The following is a 17,901-nucleotide window of genomic DNA, read 5'->3' as shown; positions in this document are numbered from 1 at the left end:
TCTAGCTTTCAGAAGTAGTTACCAATTATTATGTGCTTATCACACATAATTGTGAACTCTTATTGAGAATAAATCCAATCAAAACCCCTAATAACACCTATCTGCTACTTTACAATTGGGCAGGAAATGCAAGCATTTGCATTTATGTCTCGGAAGCCTGCTTATTTTGGTGTAGGCCTATTGTGTCAGCTTATGTAAGCCCCTTTGGATTCTGTTTTAACATAGCATCATAATAAATGATTCCTCTCAGGTTTATGCCACAGGCCAATTTGGCCCACACTTCAGTGACGTTCTTATTAAAGTCAATGGTTTATGCAGTGAAGTCGGGAGAGAAAGATACGGATAGAGAATGTGAGTTATGATGACTAACACTTATGGAGCAATATTATATGGCATGCATTGTAGTATGAGATTCACAGATTCTCAAATTTTATAAAATTCTACAAAATAGGATTGTATCTATCCTCCTTTTACAGAAAATTAAACTGAGGATTAGATACATTAAGAAACTTGTCCACATTTACTAGATAGTAGGTGCAGTCTACTTGGGGCCTGAACTTTTAACCACCTATCCTCCCACCCATCTACCCAATCACTGTGACCCTAATCACATGTTAGGCACAGAAGCACAGGAATATAACAGTGAATAAGATAGGTAAGCATTTCTGTCCTCAACTTATATTCCAAAGGAAGCTACAGCTTTTTTTAAGTAAACAAATAAGAAATTATGAGTTCAATGAAGGAAGGAAACAAGGTTCTATGAGAGAATAACGGTGGTGAAATGTATGTCAGTGGTTAAAGAAGTAGAGACTTTTGAGTGGAAATCAAAAGAAAGAGGAAGTGCTGATTAAGCAAATGAGGAACAGGGAAGAACACATAAGGCAGAGTCTTTCCAAAGGTTCTGGCAGGTCCGAGAGGCTAAAGGCAAACCACTGAGGCTCCAGTGAATGAAGACGGAGAACAATGGGTAAGAAGAAATAGAAAGACAGGCAGAGGTCAGATTATGCTAGGTCTTATATACTATGGGAAAGAATATGGTCTTATGTTTCTAAATACTACTCCTCTTATTAAGTAGAAAAACAATGAAATTGAATTTACATTGAATTTTGGTTTTTCTAAAGTGTTGCGCATGAACTAAAGAAGTCATGCCTTCGTAAAGTTAATTTTGCGATGGGGTAGGACAGACAATAAACAAATGAGTTATGGGATAAAATGAAGCAGAAAGAGAGAGAATACTGGGGAACGGGTACAATTCAGAACAAGGCCATAGAGAATGGGATCACAGAGGAAATGATGTCTGAACCACAACTTGAAGGTGCTAATCTAGTGTCCCTTAGCAATTTCACGGGAACAGTGCTCCCAGCAAAGTGCAGGCAAGGACGAAGGCCCTGAAGTGGGGGTAACTGATGTGTGGGCCACAGAGCAGGAGCAGGAGCAGCTGTGGCCAGAGTAGGTGAAGGGATAGGAAAAGCACAAGGGCAGGGAGATGGCAGGAGGACTGGATGACACCTCCTTAACTATCTCAAGGACTGCCTGTGACCAAAACTGGGATAGAGAACCAAATGGGCTTAGTCAGAAGAGTAACAAGATCTGATGTAGGTTTTAATAGGACCCTCTGGCTCTTTCACTGTGGAGGGGATAAATGGAGAGAAGCAGGGAGGCTAGTTAAGAGGCTGTTGCAGTAACTCAGGTGAAAACCTTGATCTAGAGAAAGCAGTAGATACAAATAAAGAAGATATACAGACAACAGATATGGCACTTGAAAAGATGGTTATTATCATTTACCACTAGAGATGTTAAAACCACAGAGAGAGTGGCATGGCGGGTCATACCTGTAACCACAGTACTCAGGAGGCTGAGGCAGGTGAATTGTGAGTTTGAGACTAACCTGGGCTACATAATGAGATCCTGTCTCAAAAAAAAAAAGAAAAGGCAAAAGAAGAATGTATGTTTTCCTACACATGAACTATGAATAATGTGAATGTATCAGAACGTGACATGTTTGTATCTATCCCCCTGCCTCCCTGGGATCCTGATACACATGTTGTTTTGCCAACTAATTTTTCTTCTAGAAAATTTTTTTATGTCAGAACCTATAGGTGACTATGTCAGAATTTGTTTCCAGTGCCTTAATTTTGCTGTTATAAATAAAGCTGCACTATAAACACAAAACAAAAACAAAAAACCCACAATGATACCATATACATTTATTAGAATGGCTAGATATAAAAATGACAGATCAAACATTTTAAACAAGTATGACTACTAAAATATGATTATTACTATATAAAAAGTTATTTGCATTCTGATTCAGAAACTTTCTACCTGGCCATACCACAACAAAATCTGAAGGAGTTAGAAGATGTCATCTAATGTAGGCACTATAACTAATGACTTGAAGATCATTCTTTACTCATTCTTTATGCATTCATTCACTCTATTCAATCCACAGATAAATATTTGTGAGAGGCCTTCTCTGTGTTGAACACTAGGGATAAATGAAGAATAAGGTATAGACTCTGATCTGAAGCACTTCTCAGTCACTTCTGACAGGTAATTCCAGAGCTGTAGGCTCCATCCTCCCATCTTCATCTGCTGCACCTCCTTCTGTTGTCCAAGTGCAGATGCAACAATGCCGTTGCCTGGCCACTTTCATCTGTCAGGCCTTCTCTCCACTCTCCCTGTCCCTCCACACTAGGCTACTATATGACTTTTCTTTTTTTTTTTTTTTGGCAGTACTGGGATTCGAAATCAGGGCTTGCTAGGCAGGCCCTCTACCACTTGAGCCACTCCATCAGCCTTTTTTGTGTTGGGTATTTTTTGAGATAGAGTCTCATGTACTATTTGCCCAGGCTGACTTCAAACCATGATCCTCCTGATTGCTGCTTCCCATTAGCTAGGGTTCCAGGCATAAACCATCAGTGCCTGGTTAATATATGATTTTTATGGTAGAATGTTTTTCTAAAATAACAGCTTTCTCAACCTAATTCAGATCCACAGAATTCACCCATTTAAAGTATGTAATTGAAGGGGTTTTAGTATATTCAGAGTGTTGGGCAAATACCACAAACATTTTAGAACATTTTATCATCCCCAAAGAAACTCCATACCCATTAAAGTCACTCCCATTTGCCCACAGTCCCTTCAGTCCAAGCAATCACAATTTCTGTCTGCAAAGATTTGCCTGTTCTAGACATCGCATATAAATAGAACCACACAACATGTTGGTTTTGGTGATTGGCTTCCATCACTTAGCATAATGTTTGCAAGGGCTCACTGACACTATAAAATGTATCAGTACTTTGTTTTTCAGTTTTAAATTCCATAGACAGATAGACCAAACTTTCTCTATCTGTTCATCAGTTGATAGACACAGGGATGCTACCAGCTTTTAACTACCATGAAAATGCTGCTGTGAACACTGGGGTACAAATTCCTGCGTAGGCATGTTTTCATTTCTTTTATGCATATACCTAGAGTGGAGCTGCTGGGTCATATGGCAACTCTATGTTCAATATTTTAAGAAACTGCCAGACTTTTCCAAAGCAGCTGCACCACTTTACAATCTTACCAGCAATGTATGAGGACTCCAGTTTTTTCACATCCTTCTCAATACCTGTTACTGCCTGTTCTTTTGATTATAGCATCCTCAGTAGGTGTGAAGTACATCTCATTTTAGTTTTGGTTCACATTCCTCTGACAGCTAATGACGGAGTGTCTTTTCATGTGCTTGTCAACCATTTTGGATATCTTCTCCAAAGAAATGTCCTATGCAGATCTTTTGCACATTTTTAAATTGCAACTTTTTTTAAATTGCAACTTTTTACTAAGTTGAAAGGATATTTTATATATCCTAGATACAATCCCCTTATCAGATATAAGATTTATAAAAATTTTCTCCCATTCTGTGGATTGTCTTTTCTTTCTCTTGATAGTAACCTTTGCAGCTCAAAAGTTTTTGGATTATGTCCAATTTATTTTTGTGTGTGTGTGTATCTTGGGCTGTCTGTGTCACACTAGGAAACCATCACTAATCCAAGATTACCATGACTTATGCTTATGTTTTCCTCTAAGAGCTTCAAAGCTTTCTTAAGTTTAGTCCTCTCACTCCTTTTTTTTTATTGTTTTATTATTCATATGTGCATACAAGGCTTGGGTCATTTCTCCCTCCTGCCCCCACCCCCTCCCTTACCACCCACTCCCCCCTCCCTCTCCCCCCCCCACCCCCTCAATACCCAGCAGAAACTATTTTGCCCTTATCTCTAATTTTGTTGTAGAGAGAGTATAAGCAATAATAGGAAGGAACAAGGGTTTTTGCTGGTTGAGATAAGGATAACTATACAGGGAGTTGATTCTTATTAATTTCCTGTGCATGTGTGTTGCCTTCTAGGTTAATTCTTTTTGATCTCACCTTTTCTCTAGTTCCTGGTCCCCTTTTCCTATTGGCCTCAGTTGCTTTTAAGGTATCTGCTTTAGTTTCTCTGCGTTAAGGGCAACAAATGCTAGCTAATTTTTTAGGTGTCTTACCTATCCTCATCCCTCCCTTGTGTGCTCTCGCTTTTATCATGTGCTCAAAGTCCAATCCCCTTGTTGTGTTTGCCCTTGATCTAATGTCTACATATGAGGGAGAACATACAATTTTTGGTCTTTTGGGCCAAGCTAACCTCACTCAGAATGATGTTCTCCAATTCCATCCATTTACCAGCGAATGATAACATTTCGTTCTTCTTCATGGCTGCATAAAATTCCATTGTGTATAGATACCACATTTTCTTAATCCATTTGTCAGTAGTGGGGCATCTTGGCTGTTTCCATAACTTGGCTATTGTGAATAGTACTGCAATAAACATGGGTGTGCAGGTGCCTCTGGAGTAACCTGTATCACAGTCTTTTGGGTATATCCCCAAGAGTGGTATTGCTGGATCAAATGGTAGATCAGTGTTTAGCTTTTTAAGTAGCCTCCAAATTTTTTTCCAGAGTGGTTGTACTAGTTTACATTCCCACCAACAGGGTATGAGGGTTCCTTTTTCCCCGCATCCTCACCAACACCTGGTGGTGGTGGTGTTGCTGATGATGGCTATTCTAACGGGTGAGGTGAAATCTTAGTGTGGTTTTAATTTGCATTTCCTTTACTGCTAGAGATGGTGAGCATTTTTTCATGTGTTTTTTGGCCATCTGAATTTCTTCTTTTGAGAAAGTTCTGTTTAGTTCACTTGCCCATTTCTTTATTGGTTCATTAGTTTTGGGAGAATTTAGTTTTTTAAGTTCCCTATATATTCTGGTTATCAGTCCTTTGTCTGATGTGTAGCTGGCAAATATTTTCTCCCACTCTGTGGGTGTTCTCTTCAGTTTAGAGACCATTTCTTTTGTTGAACAGAAGCATTTTAGTTTTATGAGGTCCCATTTATCTATGCTGTCTCTTAGTTGCTGTGCTGCTGGGGTTCCATTGAGAACGTTCTTACCTATACCTACTAACTCCAGAGTATTTCCTACTCTTTCCTGTATCAACTTTAGAGTTTGTGGTCTGATATTAAGATCCTTGATCCATTTTGAGTTAATATTGGTATAGGGTGATATACATGGATCTAGTTTCAGTTTTTTGCAGACTGCTATCCAGTTTTCTCAGCAGTTTTTGTTGAAGAGGCTGCTATTTCTCCATTGTATATTTTTAGCTCCTTTGTCAAAGACAAGTTGGTTATAGTTGTATGGCTTCATATCTGGGTCCTCTATTCTGTTCCACTGGTGTTCATGTCTGTTTTTGTGTCAGTACCATGCTGTTTTTATCGTTATTGCTTTGTAATATAGTTTGAAGTCAGGTATCGTGATACCTCCAGCATTGTTCTTTTGACTGAGTATTGCCTTGGCTATCAGTGGCCTCTTGTGTTTCCATATAAATTTCACGGTCCTCTCACTCTTCTTAAGTTAACTTTTGTATATGTATGAGGTAGGGACCCAACTTCAGTCTGGTTCTGTTGTTGTTTTGTTTGGTTTTGGTGCCGGAGATTGAACTAAGGGCCTCATACATGCTAAGTACATACTCTGCCACTGAGATATACCTTCCAGTTCCCCCAACTTTATTCTTTTACATGTGGGTATCCAGTTTTATTGGTACCTTTGTTGAAAAGACAATCACTTTGACCAGGCACTGATGGCTCACAGCAGTGGTGGCTACTTGGAGGGCAGAGACCAGGATCTCAGTTTGAAGTCAGCCCAGGAAAATAGTTTGAGAGATCCTATCTCAAAAAAAAAAGGAGGTGGTGGGGAGGTGGCATAAACAATGTATACAACATGTAAGTAAGTGTAAAAACAATAAAATAAAAGGAGAAAGAAAAAAAAAACAACACAAAACAGGGCTGGTGGAATGGCTCAAGTGATAAGAGCACCTGCCTAGCAAGTATGAGGGACCTGAGTTCAGTACCACCAAAAAAGGAAAAGACTATTATTTTCCATATTGCCTTTTCTTATTATGCTTTTGAAAATCATTTGACTGTAAATGTGTAGAATCTTTCTTTTTTCTTTTTTTTTCAGACATGGTCATGCTACATAGCCCAGACTGTTCTCAAACTCATGCTCCTCCTGCTGTCACCTCTTGAACAGCTGGGAGTATAAGGGTGCACCACCATGCTCAACTCTGTAGAATCTTCCTGAACCTCCTCCCACCACAGCAGGCCATCCCCTCCAGTGAGACCTCGTTGTATTTTAACTTCATCACCAGACTATACATATTGTAAGAGCAGTAAATATATTTTATTTCTTATTGCAATCTTTGGGCCCATTTGTGACATAACAGATTTTCAGTAACCATTAGTTAAATAGTAATTACTCTCAGTTCACTCATTGTGTAATCATCTATAAAATGAACAGTGGACTGAAGTTGTTGGTCTTTTTGGCTCTCAGTGCCCACCAAGCCATTGCTCTTTATTATTTGAGACTCACTCTTCAATCCTTTATAAGTGGTCATTGAAACAATAGAGAATGAAGATAAAAGTTGCCTTTGTATTTTTTTTTTTTTTTGCACTGATCAGGATGGAATCCAGGAGTTCTTGTGTGTGAGGCATGGGCTCTACCACTGAGCTACATCTCCATCTCACTGCATACATTTTATTGCAATATGTTAAAAAAAAAACTTCTGAAAAATGCCAAGTTATATGAACTTGTTCTTGACAACCAGCAGTTGGGGTGAGAAAGGGGGTATACCAATCACAGTTTTAAAAACCCATTACTGGGGTTCCCTTATGAAAATATTGATGGCTTATACTGGTTGATCTGTGGTCACAATTGCTTCTTCTGAGTTATTGTTGAATGTGAAAGTATAAAAGAAAGACTAAAGCTCAATTCTTCTTAGTATTAATGTCTCTAGAATGCCTTCTTCTAAAATCTTTCCCATTTTCTCTTCCCTACTTTTTTCTCTTTTCCTCTACTCTTCTTGATTTTAGAGCTAGGCAATCCCTTCAATATTTGGAAACTTTAAACATCAGGCACTGCCCTCCCCCCAGTCATTAGTAACTCTTCTTGGTTACAAATCACTATGATATATAGAAAGACATATATCCACACATGGATTTTTAAATAGATATAAATAGACATTGTGAATACAATGTCTATTAGTCTGTCTGGATGCTACAGCTTGGATCTTAGTATCCCTCAGAGGTCTATGTGTTAAAGACTTGGTCCCTACTCTAGGGCACTACTGGAAGGTGATAGAACATTTAAGAGGTGGGGCTTAGTGGGGCATTCCCTTGAAGGGGACAGTGAGACCCTAGTCCCTTCCTCAACTTCCCGTACTCACACGAGGTAAGTGGTTTTGTTCTGTCATGCTCTTCCATCATGATGTGCACCTTGCAGTAAGCCTAAAAGCAATGGGGCCAATTGATTCATCATTGACTGAACTTTCATTGACTGAAACTTCCAAAACTGTGAGGAAGAACGAATCTTTTCTCTTTACAGGTTGATGAGCTCAAGTATTTGTTATACCTAAGCTGACGTACTTGACTCCTCCTTTAGGCAAAAAACATATCTGGTTCTGGTTATATAAACCCTGGGTAAGGCTTTACACATCTGATAGCCCTATTATTCTATGATAAGTACAGAGATAAATTGAGAATGACACCCTAAAGTTTCGGCTAATACAAACAAGGATAAGACAATCTCCTCTCAGTATGCGCAAACTGAAATTCCTGTACAGAAAATTCTGAGTGAACCAAAGAAGAGTTGAACATAAAAGGCAGCATTTGCAGAGATGGGACAGTTGTCCAAGTGGGACTGTGCCTTCTCCTCCATCTTCTCAAGGTCTCCCTAGAAGTTTACTTTCCCTCCCATTTTCCCTGGCTGTCACTCTCTATAAAGATATGAGTGTTACATTGTACTTCCAAACACAGCTCCACTCAAGAAAGCAGGATAATGCTACTTCTTGTGTGGTTAATTGAGAGAGAAAGAGAGAGAAAAGAAATTGAGGTGTAAGAAAAAAATTTCACTCTTCATAGAAAACTGTGGAAATTCTCTGAGATGAAAGAAGGAGGGCCAGAAATAAAGACCCTGCAGCTTTCTTGTCTTTTCCCTAAATGCTACTGTAACTAATTCACTTTAGTACAAATGTTAACATCCAAAAGAGCTATATTAACTTGAACATCTGTTAATAAGAGTAATGTGGAATCTAAATAAACACCTTGAAATTTGTTAACAAGCATGAACAACCTAGAGTTCTCCCTAGACTCTGTGTCCAGGGCCATCTGCCTCCTGTGCAGTCAGGTCAGGAAAATATGGTAGGACTCTGGGAAAGCTCTAAGGGAATTAAAAATATTTTGTTTTCACTTTGATGATTTACAAAATTTACAACCTTCCCCCCCATTCTGGGTCACCTGTGTCCAGGATTGCCACAACGTTTTATCTCGTGGTTACACTCATAAGGACAACTAAGAGCAGAAGGTGAAACACTGACGACTGATGCTGCTTTCCTGAAGTAGGATTCTACCCAGGCACTTCCTATGATTATGAGGTCACACACATCAGAGACTCTGACCAAGGAAATTCAATTTCCTAAGTTTTCAAAAGCTACATACCCCCCAAATGCCACCTTTAGGAGTCCGCCAGTGCTTAAAATCTTTCCAGGAGAACTGAATTCTTAATTTAGAATAGGAATTTAGTCTTTATTGAAAACTAAATGATGTCTGTCGTATAATTAAATTGTACTATTTAAAAGGCTACACATTCTCTTGTTTTATTATTAATCATAATAAAAAGATTATGATCTAAATTTGCTGATGACATAAAAATTCATTCTTATAATCTTAACAGAGGGTCATTTTTATAAAATGCAAGTGACAAGTGGAAAATGTGGAATGACATGAGATGCCATGCAATTTCTAATTGATTCTACTAATGCATAATTCACAATAAAGAGGGAAGAGAAATACGTCCTCTGTTTCTAGAAATATGAGAATCTAGAACTGAAGAAAGCCATAGCTTCACTCATCCAAGCTTCTCAGTTCACTGGAAAGAAACTGGGGCTCTGAGAGGTCTACTTAGGAAGCCATTTGAAATGCCAAAGCAAGAAGTCTTCGGGTAGGGTGGGGTTCAGTGGTAGTGAGTGCTTGACATGCATGAGGCCTGGGTTCTATCCTCAGGAAGGAAGGAAGACGTCATCTTTGGACTCATGGTCCACAGGAAAGTAGTATCCTACATAATTTGCATTTCCACTTCCATCATGAGTCATGTGAAATCTGAAAGTCTTAAAATTTTCTGTTTGGAAGGTGCCATTTGCCTATAGTCAGTCCCAACAACTCTGGAGGCTGAGGAAAGAGAATTGCTAGAGGCCAGGAGTTCAAGAACAGCCTAGGGTCTCATTAGAGACCCTGTCTGAAAAAAACAAATGTACAAAAAGTGTAGGCGGGAGTTTCTGGTGATTATAGCTCAGTGGTAGAGCACTTTCCCAGAATGTGAGAGGCCCTGGGTTCAATACCCAGACCAATACAATTTTTCCATTACACAGAGAATAAAGGAAGTTAAAACTCTCTCAAAATAGAACGTGACTTCTGTGTCTGAATGCAGGGCAGGCAATGTTTTAAGTAAGTGAAAAAACAGATTCTGAGCATCTTCAAAGCTCATTTTCTGTGGGCAGTCTATTATAACACAGACATTGCACTGGAGGTGTTGTCACTGACATGATGCCAAAGAATCAAAAGATACACTTGTTCTTCGAATGTGACCTCCTTTCTCATTGCCCCCCATTCCTCTGCTCAAAGCTACCATGTTGAACCTTTTAGCCAAATGCCTTCCTCTCCCATCTATGTCCTCCCATCCTAACCACCCTGCAAGGTTGCTATCCTCCCTCCTTTAAATCCCCAAACCCTTCTGTAGTTCACCAATATTCACTATGTTCCCTTTGGTGGGTATTTATTTGCACACCTATCTTATATACACCGTTCTGACAGAAATCTATTCCAGGCCAGCACGATGCACACAATGCATGGTTGTGGATTAAAGCAACAAGTGAAGTTCAGAGCAAAGGGTGCTAAATTTATCATGTTTGTTTTCTTCAAAAGTTGACCTATTATCATTCTCCTTTAAAAGTGTATGCAAATGGCCATATTAAAGCACTCGCTATGAATAAGAAGGAACAGAGAAAAAACTTAAGAAAATGTTAAGTGACAAAAGCAAAAAACATAATTATACCCCGGCTATGTATACTACTTGCAAATATGATATATGCAGATGGAAAAAAGTGGAAGGTAAAACAGAAAGCTGAAAACAATTTGCTCTATTGGACGATGGAATTACTGGCTTCTGTTAATATGCTTATGTTTATACAATAAACATTGTTTTTCAATGTATACACTTGTATTAATTAGTAATATTCACACTGGATATTGGTGCTGATGTTTCTGGGCTGTGGAGAGAGCAGATGTAGCTGGCCCATGTCTCACTGGCCTGCATGGCCACATTCAAAGAACTGCTAACCACACTCCCCGCCAACCACCTGCCCAGCATCAGCAGATGCTGGACTGCAGACATGGACCTTAGTGGACCGTACACAAGGACTAACATGCTTATCATCAACGGCAAGTACAGAAATTTCTTTAGGGACAGTAGCAGAACCTATGAGTTCCTTAAAATACAAAAATATTCTTTGAGTTCAGTTTATGGTTTTACATTCCTATCCAAAAGCAAGTATGTTTTCCCAAGTGTTTATTCCATAGAGCATATTATTTCTAAATGGGCTTGCTTGGTTTCCTGTTTTTTGCCCTTATCCCCTAAACAGTCTTAAATTGTTATTTTCAATTGATAATGACATTGTTTCTGCTTATTCACTTGACTTTTAAAAAAAATTATTATGGTAAATAGAATTATCATCTTTTCTGGAAAATCAAATTATAAGCACAACTTAGAAGACTTTTTTGAGCATATGAATTTATATAAGTGTTTCTATGAATGAGGTATATATTTTTATAGTCACCAAAAAAAAACTGCCTAAATCATTAACAAGTTACTAATGCAAAATGCCCCAGGGGATCCAACTTACTATTATTCACTGAAGTGATTTGAAATGGTTTCTTTGAGTAAAAAAAAATTTAACTTACTTTTTTACTGCTAATTTTGTGTCTTTTACAACATAATAATGATTTTAAATGAAGAAGTTAATTTGTCATAGTGTTTAGAAAAAAAACTAAGTATGATAATTTAAGACATGTATTAAGTGGAGCTATTTAAAATTATTTGCATAATCCAACAAATCCTATTTCCCCACTCAAGCATCACCCAGAACCAGAACAAAAGGTGCTGATTTATTAGACATACGCCAGGCTGAAGAATTTTCTCAGAAATCTTGGGTAGGCTGTGATAAGAACACAAATTTATCTAAGTATGCTGAACAATGCTTTAGGGCATACTTAGAGAAGATGCTATAAAAAAAGCTTTATTGCATCACACACATGGAACCAGATTCTCCCTCTCGTGGGCTGTAGCCAGCATGATGTTCACACTACATTAATTTGCACTTGTCGATATGTTGCTTTGCAAGTATTCTTAAGACATGTTCAAATGTGTACTCTGGCTCCTCAACTAGAATATAAACTCCCTAAGGGCAGGACCTGGTCTTCTAGCCATCACTCCCACAGTGTCTAGTATCTTGATCTGGGTAAGTCAAGCCCTGGAGAGGTGTCATTTGAGAGAGGAGCTGAGACAGGAATGTGTTAAGCCTATAGTATTGGAAGACAGTGTGAAGAACACTGGAGAGCAGCTCTGTCATCACCAGGACCTAGTGATTACATGTGCCAAAGCCATGCCCAAGTGGCCCCCTCCCAGTCATTCTGTAGAGAGAGAAGTGAGACTGCAGGTTGTAGTTGTGTAAGTCTCTGAAGTCTAGCTTTTGTGAATTCACCAATGATCTCAGCCTGCTGAAGAATATACAGCTTTGCCGACACAAAGCAGAGAGCAGAACTGAATAAGGTTTACTCTAATCTTGAGGTGCCAAGTTACAAGTAGAAAAGACTAATACTGCTGTTATCCACTTTTAACACATAATGATGATCGATTGCTAGGCTGTTTCCAGCATCAAACAGAAGGCAGTGGACCTCAGGCATCCCTTAGCTGGGTTTTCAGGTATATCCTACCACTTCTTTCAGGGAAATCATACTGTTGCTAGCATTTAACACTAAAAATTTCAAGGGAGAAAGTTCCATGGCCTGTTGCAGCAATCTATTTCAATCTTCCTTCTGTCAGAGAACTTACTTCAGACTACTGTGGCTTCCAGTTGCTGTGACTAAAATGCTTTGTTCCTGTTCTTTCCATATTGAAGACTGAGATCAGGTGTTCAACTTTCTCCTTGAAAGAATCTGTCAAATCCTTAAAGATGGTGAAGCAGTCTTTCAGTCTTTTCTAAGTAAAAAGGTAGAATCCTTCAACTTTTCTTTATTCCTTTTATTTCTCTGGCCCTAAATAGGACTGACTTTTAGGATGTGCAGAGTTTTCTCTCATCTTTACTCAAAGTCATACAAAACAGGGTGGTACTTCTTCCAAGAGTCTGAATAAGTCAACTGAATTTAGGCAATAATTCCTGTGTCGATACTCTACACACGCAATGTCAGTATTAAAATGCTGAATCATACTGTGGTAGACATGAACAACTCACAAATCACGTTTGGCCCTATTTTTCCAAGCAAAATTTTTCTGATCGATTACTTTTGTATAAGTGCTCCATTGTTAAATTAAGTATTTACTTTGATTACTTCGTGAAGGTAACTGCCTACTCAATAGTAGCTACAACTCCAAAGTTATAACACATACAATACTATTAGAAAAGCTCTGCCACTCTTATCTGAAAAATATAATTGCTACTAATGTAAAAACAAAATTGTAAATAAAAAATGCTATATTTATACTCTCATCTAGGCCATGTGCCACTATTAAGCTACATGCCATTAATATATGAAATATATTCATTTGGCAACACAAGTTAGTGATGAAGCGACCAGGGGGATGCAGCACATTTGCTATCTATTAAGTTACGATTTAAGATTGATGCTCTTCAGACTCAAAGCTCTGCATTCTAGTAAGGCAGAAGAAACTACAAAGTTGTATTTCCCTACATATGAGAGGGAGTGGGAAACTCTTTCTGTAAAGGGTTAGATAATAAGTATTTTAGGCTTTGTGGGCTATATGGTCTCTCATATAGGTTCATATGGGCTATATGGCCACACCTCCTTAGCTCTGGTATTGTTAGCAGGAAAGTAGCAACAGGCAATAGGTAAACAATGTGGCTGTGTTCTAATAAAACTTTATTTGAAAAATAGGCAGCAGTCCAGATTGGGGATATAATCTGCAGTTGGCTAACCCTCTTAATGACACAGGGTGCATGGGTATGGTAAACAGGTGTAGATGTCTGTACATGCAGGAGTGTATATAAGGCACTAAAACACCCCTCTGCCCCTCTTAATCACCATCCCCCGCCCCCGCCACCGCCACTGCTCCTGCAGTCCTGGCAGTTTCATGAGGAAAGCAAGTTTGAGGACAGCCGAGGTTATGTAGAGAGTTCCAAGGCTAGCCTGGGCTACCTTGAGACCCTGTCTCAAAGAAAAGGAGGGCCCTGTACTTACAGTTTAAGGCTCTGTGGTCACCGTCTTGATATTCTTAACAATTTTATCTTACTGTGTTTTGTCAGCACAATCTGATGAGCAATGGAAGCCCAGCTCACATATATGGTCTTGTTGTTCCCCTGTCTCCATACAGCACTGGGATAGTTCTCAGAAAGGTGGTATCCTCCAGCTTCCTCTTTCTTGCTCCTGCCTTGCCATTCTGGTGGCCTCCACACAGGGCAGAAGCCAGCCCTACCAGCCCTACCAGTTTTGTTATTGTCCTGTGTCTGGATATGAGCTCTGGGGGAATGGACTGGACTGAGTTTGTGTACCTATGGCATCTCAGGGCAGGGCATGGAGGTGCCATCCCTGCCCCAGGCTTGCAACACCACTGCACAGTCAGGGGACTCAGTGTCCAAGTGTGGAGGTTGCAATCTCTTGGGGGTTGCCTGTCTGACCTCCTTGAGATGAACGAGTCTGACTTTCCTCACTACCCATTAGGCATGGTGTGTAGGTCTTGTGGTTAGAGGAGAGAACTGAGAAGCTGATGTAGCACATGTGCACCTCTAGTTACGAGGCACGTGTGAGGGCTAGCTCTCTCCTCTGTGCTTCAGAAAGCTGAAAGTAACTAGCAAATAAAAAACACCAATGTGGTTGGTGGGGGGGGAAGATAGGTTGCAGATCTTTAACATCACTACTTTCCTGCTTTCCAAACAAAGAGCCCTATCCTTACTTTGCACTGGGCCCTAGTCAAAGGTTAGAAGCTATAAAGGTTAATCTTTATGATTCAACCACCACAATGGAAGTTGATGCAGAAAAGCATTCCAGTGTCCACCCCTCACTCAGGTCAGCTAATCATGAAATGCCAGGGTTCCCCCAGATTCTTAATTCTTACATGTAAGGCTCTAAAGTGATGTGTTTTGGGTTTTGAACCCTAGGGGGTGCATTTTGGCATATGATGATCAACAATGCTACATGGGAGCAGCATTGCAATTACTAATTCACTTCTCAGGATGATGATGACCATCTTAAAAATATAATGCATGATCAAAACATTCTGTATGAAATTTAATATACAACAGACAACATTGAAATTTTACTAAGAATTCCCTTTATTACCTTTCAAAGAGTGTAATACTGGGCATTATAAACACAAAAATACAACTATTTTCCTGACTTTAATAAACCCACTGCCAAACATTTTTGAGACAAAGAAATTTGAGCACGACTTGGACATTATTTGCTATTAAAGAATTATAGATCTTGCTAGGTGTGATAATAGTGACTCTAAAAAATATCCTTCACTGATATGCACTGAAGTATCTGCGGGTGAAATAACAAACATAATGTCTGAGATCTACTTTAAATATTTCTCCAAAGAAATAGAGAAGGAGAAGATGAAGAAGAAGAAGTAAAAGATGAAGAGAAGATGGAAAAGGAGAAGATGACAAAAGATGAAAGCAACAAGGAAGATGCAGGAGCTAAGAGAGGAACGTGTTTCACGAGGAGTGCTAGCGGCAAGATGAGGCGCACAGGTGATGGAAATGAAGTGTAGGCATTTATTACAGTCTTCCCTCACATGTGCTCAAATGCCCATGAGGGTGTATAAGTGTGTGTATGTGTACTTATAGCCTGCAAAAATTTCCTAATAAAAGTCAAGGTGCAAATTTTTCATTCTCCTCCATGCCAACTGTCTGGTTTTGGGGTTTTTTTCTTCCTTTCCTTTCCTTTCTTTTTCTCTGAGGCTGTCAGGAGCTCTCTCAGCTGAAGAGACACAAAAGAGTTGATGGAAAGGATAATTCACTCATCAGTTCCTGACACAATTTAAGAAAGAAAAGATGTGGGTGGGAGAAACTGCCATTGTCACTCTGCTAACCTTTCTAATGATGCCAGAGTCAGGGCTCAGGCCATGAGGAAACTCATCTTGGTGGCCAGTCATCCACCCTATTTTGCACACATCAGAAAAGCTCTGTACTAACCACATTCCCATCTCACAAGTAGTCAGGTTAACTAAAATACGAACAAAATGACTATAGTATGAAGAATACCATTTGCAAACCAAGAAACATCCTTGTTATGGCGAACTGTATGATACATAAATAACACCTTAAAAATTCAATGTGCTTTAATATTATTGTAGCTATTTCAGATAGATGCTCAAAATGTCCAGTCCTTAAAAGTTAAATGTAAATTTCTCTCTTGAGTGCAGATGGTGGCCAAGTAAAATAGCTCTTTGGTCTTAGAGACAGAAGGTCAGGTCATGGCTGAAAGACTAAAGAACAATTGCTGCTTTTCTACTCCAAATCACACATGGAATGAGACCCCCACTACTTTCTTTTCTAAAACTGTCTGTTCAATACAAAGTAGTTACAAAGAGTACCTATAAAATTTCCTCACGTTCTGTTCTGGAAAAAATGGTAACAAGTGCATCATATCACAAACATCTTGTAACTCTTCAGAGATTTTATAACTAATGGGTATTACCCCCTAAAAAGGTACGTCTTTTTCTAAGACCGTGTTAGTCAAAATCATTATGAAAGCTGTTAGTATTTCACTATCACTGGGAAATGTTTACAAATGAAAACTACTCCTTTCAGAGTCCTGCAGCTTTAGCCTTCATTCGACTATTGGTTGATTAAAAAGAGATGTAGTACTAAAAGACAAATGCTACAAATACTTTTAAATACGTTATCCATTTACAAGTGATATTATATTCTCATTGCTCCTATAATGGTTTTTTTCCTCTAAAGCACTCCAGTATAATTTTTAAAAACCTCAACAACTCTTTGGCGCTGTATTTTCCAAGTTAGTCCAAAATATTACACAGGCAGAATGGTGTATTACAACACAAAAGGTATTTAATAATGCTAGCAGGCCTGCCAACATGACTCTCAAAAATTGTAGTACCTCAAAAAAGGAAAATGTTCTGTGCCTGACTCAGTCGTCCTAGACCTTCTGTCCCTGAAAAAAAGGGTTTTCTACTCCACTATCAGGCACGCCCCCAACTGGATGAAATAAAATACTTCCATTATTTGTACACATTAATAATGTATAAATGTACATTGTACTGAAAATGTAAAACTTGTTATAAAACTTTGAATATGGTAGTACAAAAGAAGAATTTTACTCTGGTTGTCTTGCTTTGAATTTAGGATTTCAGTCATGAATTGAGAGACTTTTTGTAGCAAATTTCATTATCACTTTCATTTTTAATACCCTTCTCAGTTGTCTTTGTGTCAGTTGTCATAAAGAGTTGATTGGATTGAAAGGGAAAATATATTGAAAAACATGACTTAAAAAAGCCTTGAATAGAAATAGGTTTTAAAATTTTTTTACTTGGAGCTACCCACCTCTAAGTTGTAGGGATTTCTTTAAAATATTGACACTAAGAACTCAGTCATATTATTCTAATACAACAAACAACCACTCTTGTTGGATAGAAGGAGTACAAGCCTTCAGCAGCCCAAACTGCAACATAAAAAGGGAAAAAGTCAACCTGGAAGAACTGCCTCTCTAAAAACTTTATCCATGTTTTCAGTTAAAGTTGGGATATCTACATGATCTCAACAGATCTATAAAACAAAACATCTGTTCAAACTGAAGTTGAAGTAAGCAGCCTTCACCCCTAACATTTCTACTTTCACTGTACTCAGGCTTCCTGAGCAAACTTATTCGTGGTTATCTCAGTTAAAACTAGTTTCACTCTGCCAACAATCAATTTGATTGACATATTTACATATCAACTCATCTCATCTTACAAATTTTAAACTCTTTCATTTAAAATTGGATGCAAGTTGGCATCTTTCAAGAACTTTAAGTACGTATATTTTAG

At 38.7% G+C, this 17,901-nt stretch overlaps 1 protein-coding gene across 8 annotated transcripts in view; it reads right to left on the bottom strand.

Moving 5' to 3' along the window:
- Sdccag8 (SHH signaling and ciliogenesis regulator SDCCAG8) overlaps nucleotides 1-17,901 on the bottom strand; it is a 220,374-nt gene that overhangs the window by 131,808 nt on the left and 70,665 nt on the right. The window lies entirely within an intron of this gene.

This window comes from Castor canadensis, chromosome 11, assembly GCF_047511655.1.
Source record: "Castor canadensis chromosome 11, mCasCan1.hap1v2, whole genome shotgun sequence".
Lineage (NCBI taxonomy): Eukaryota > Metazoa > Chordata > Mammalia > Rodentia > Castoridae > Castor > Castor canadensis.
The sequence above is the reverse complement of the archived record's forward strand: the minus strand, read 5'-3'. Positions and strand labels throughout refer to the sequence as shown.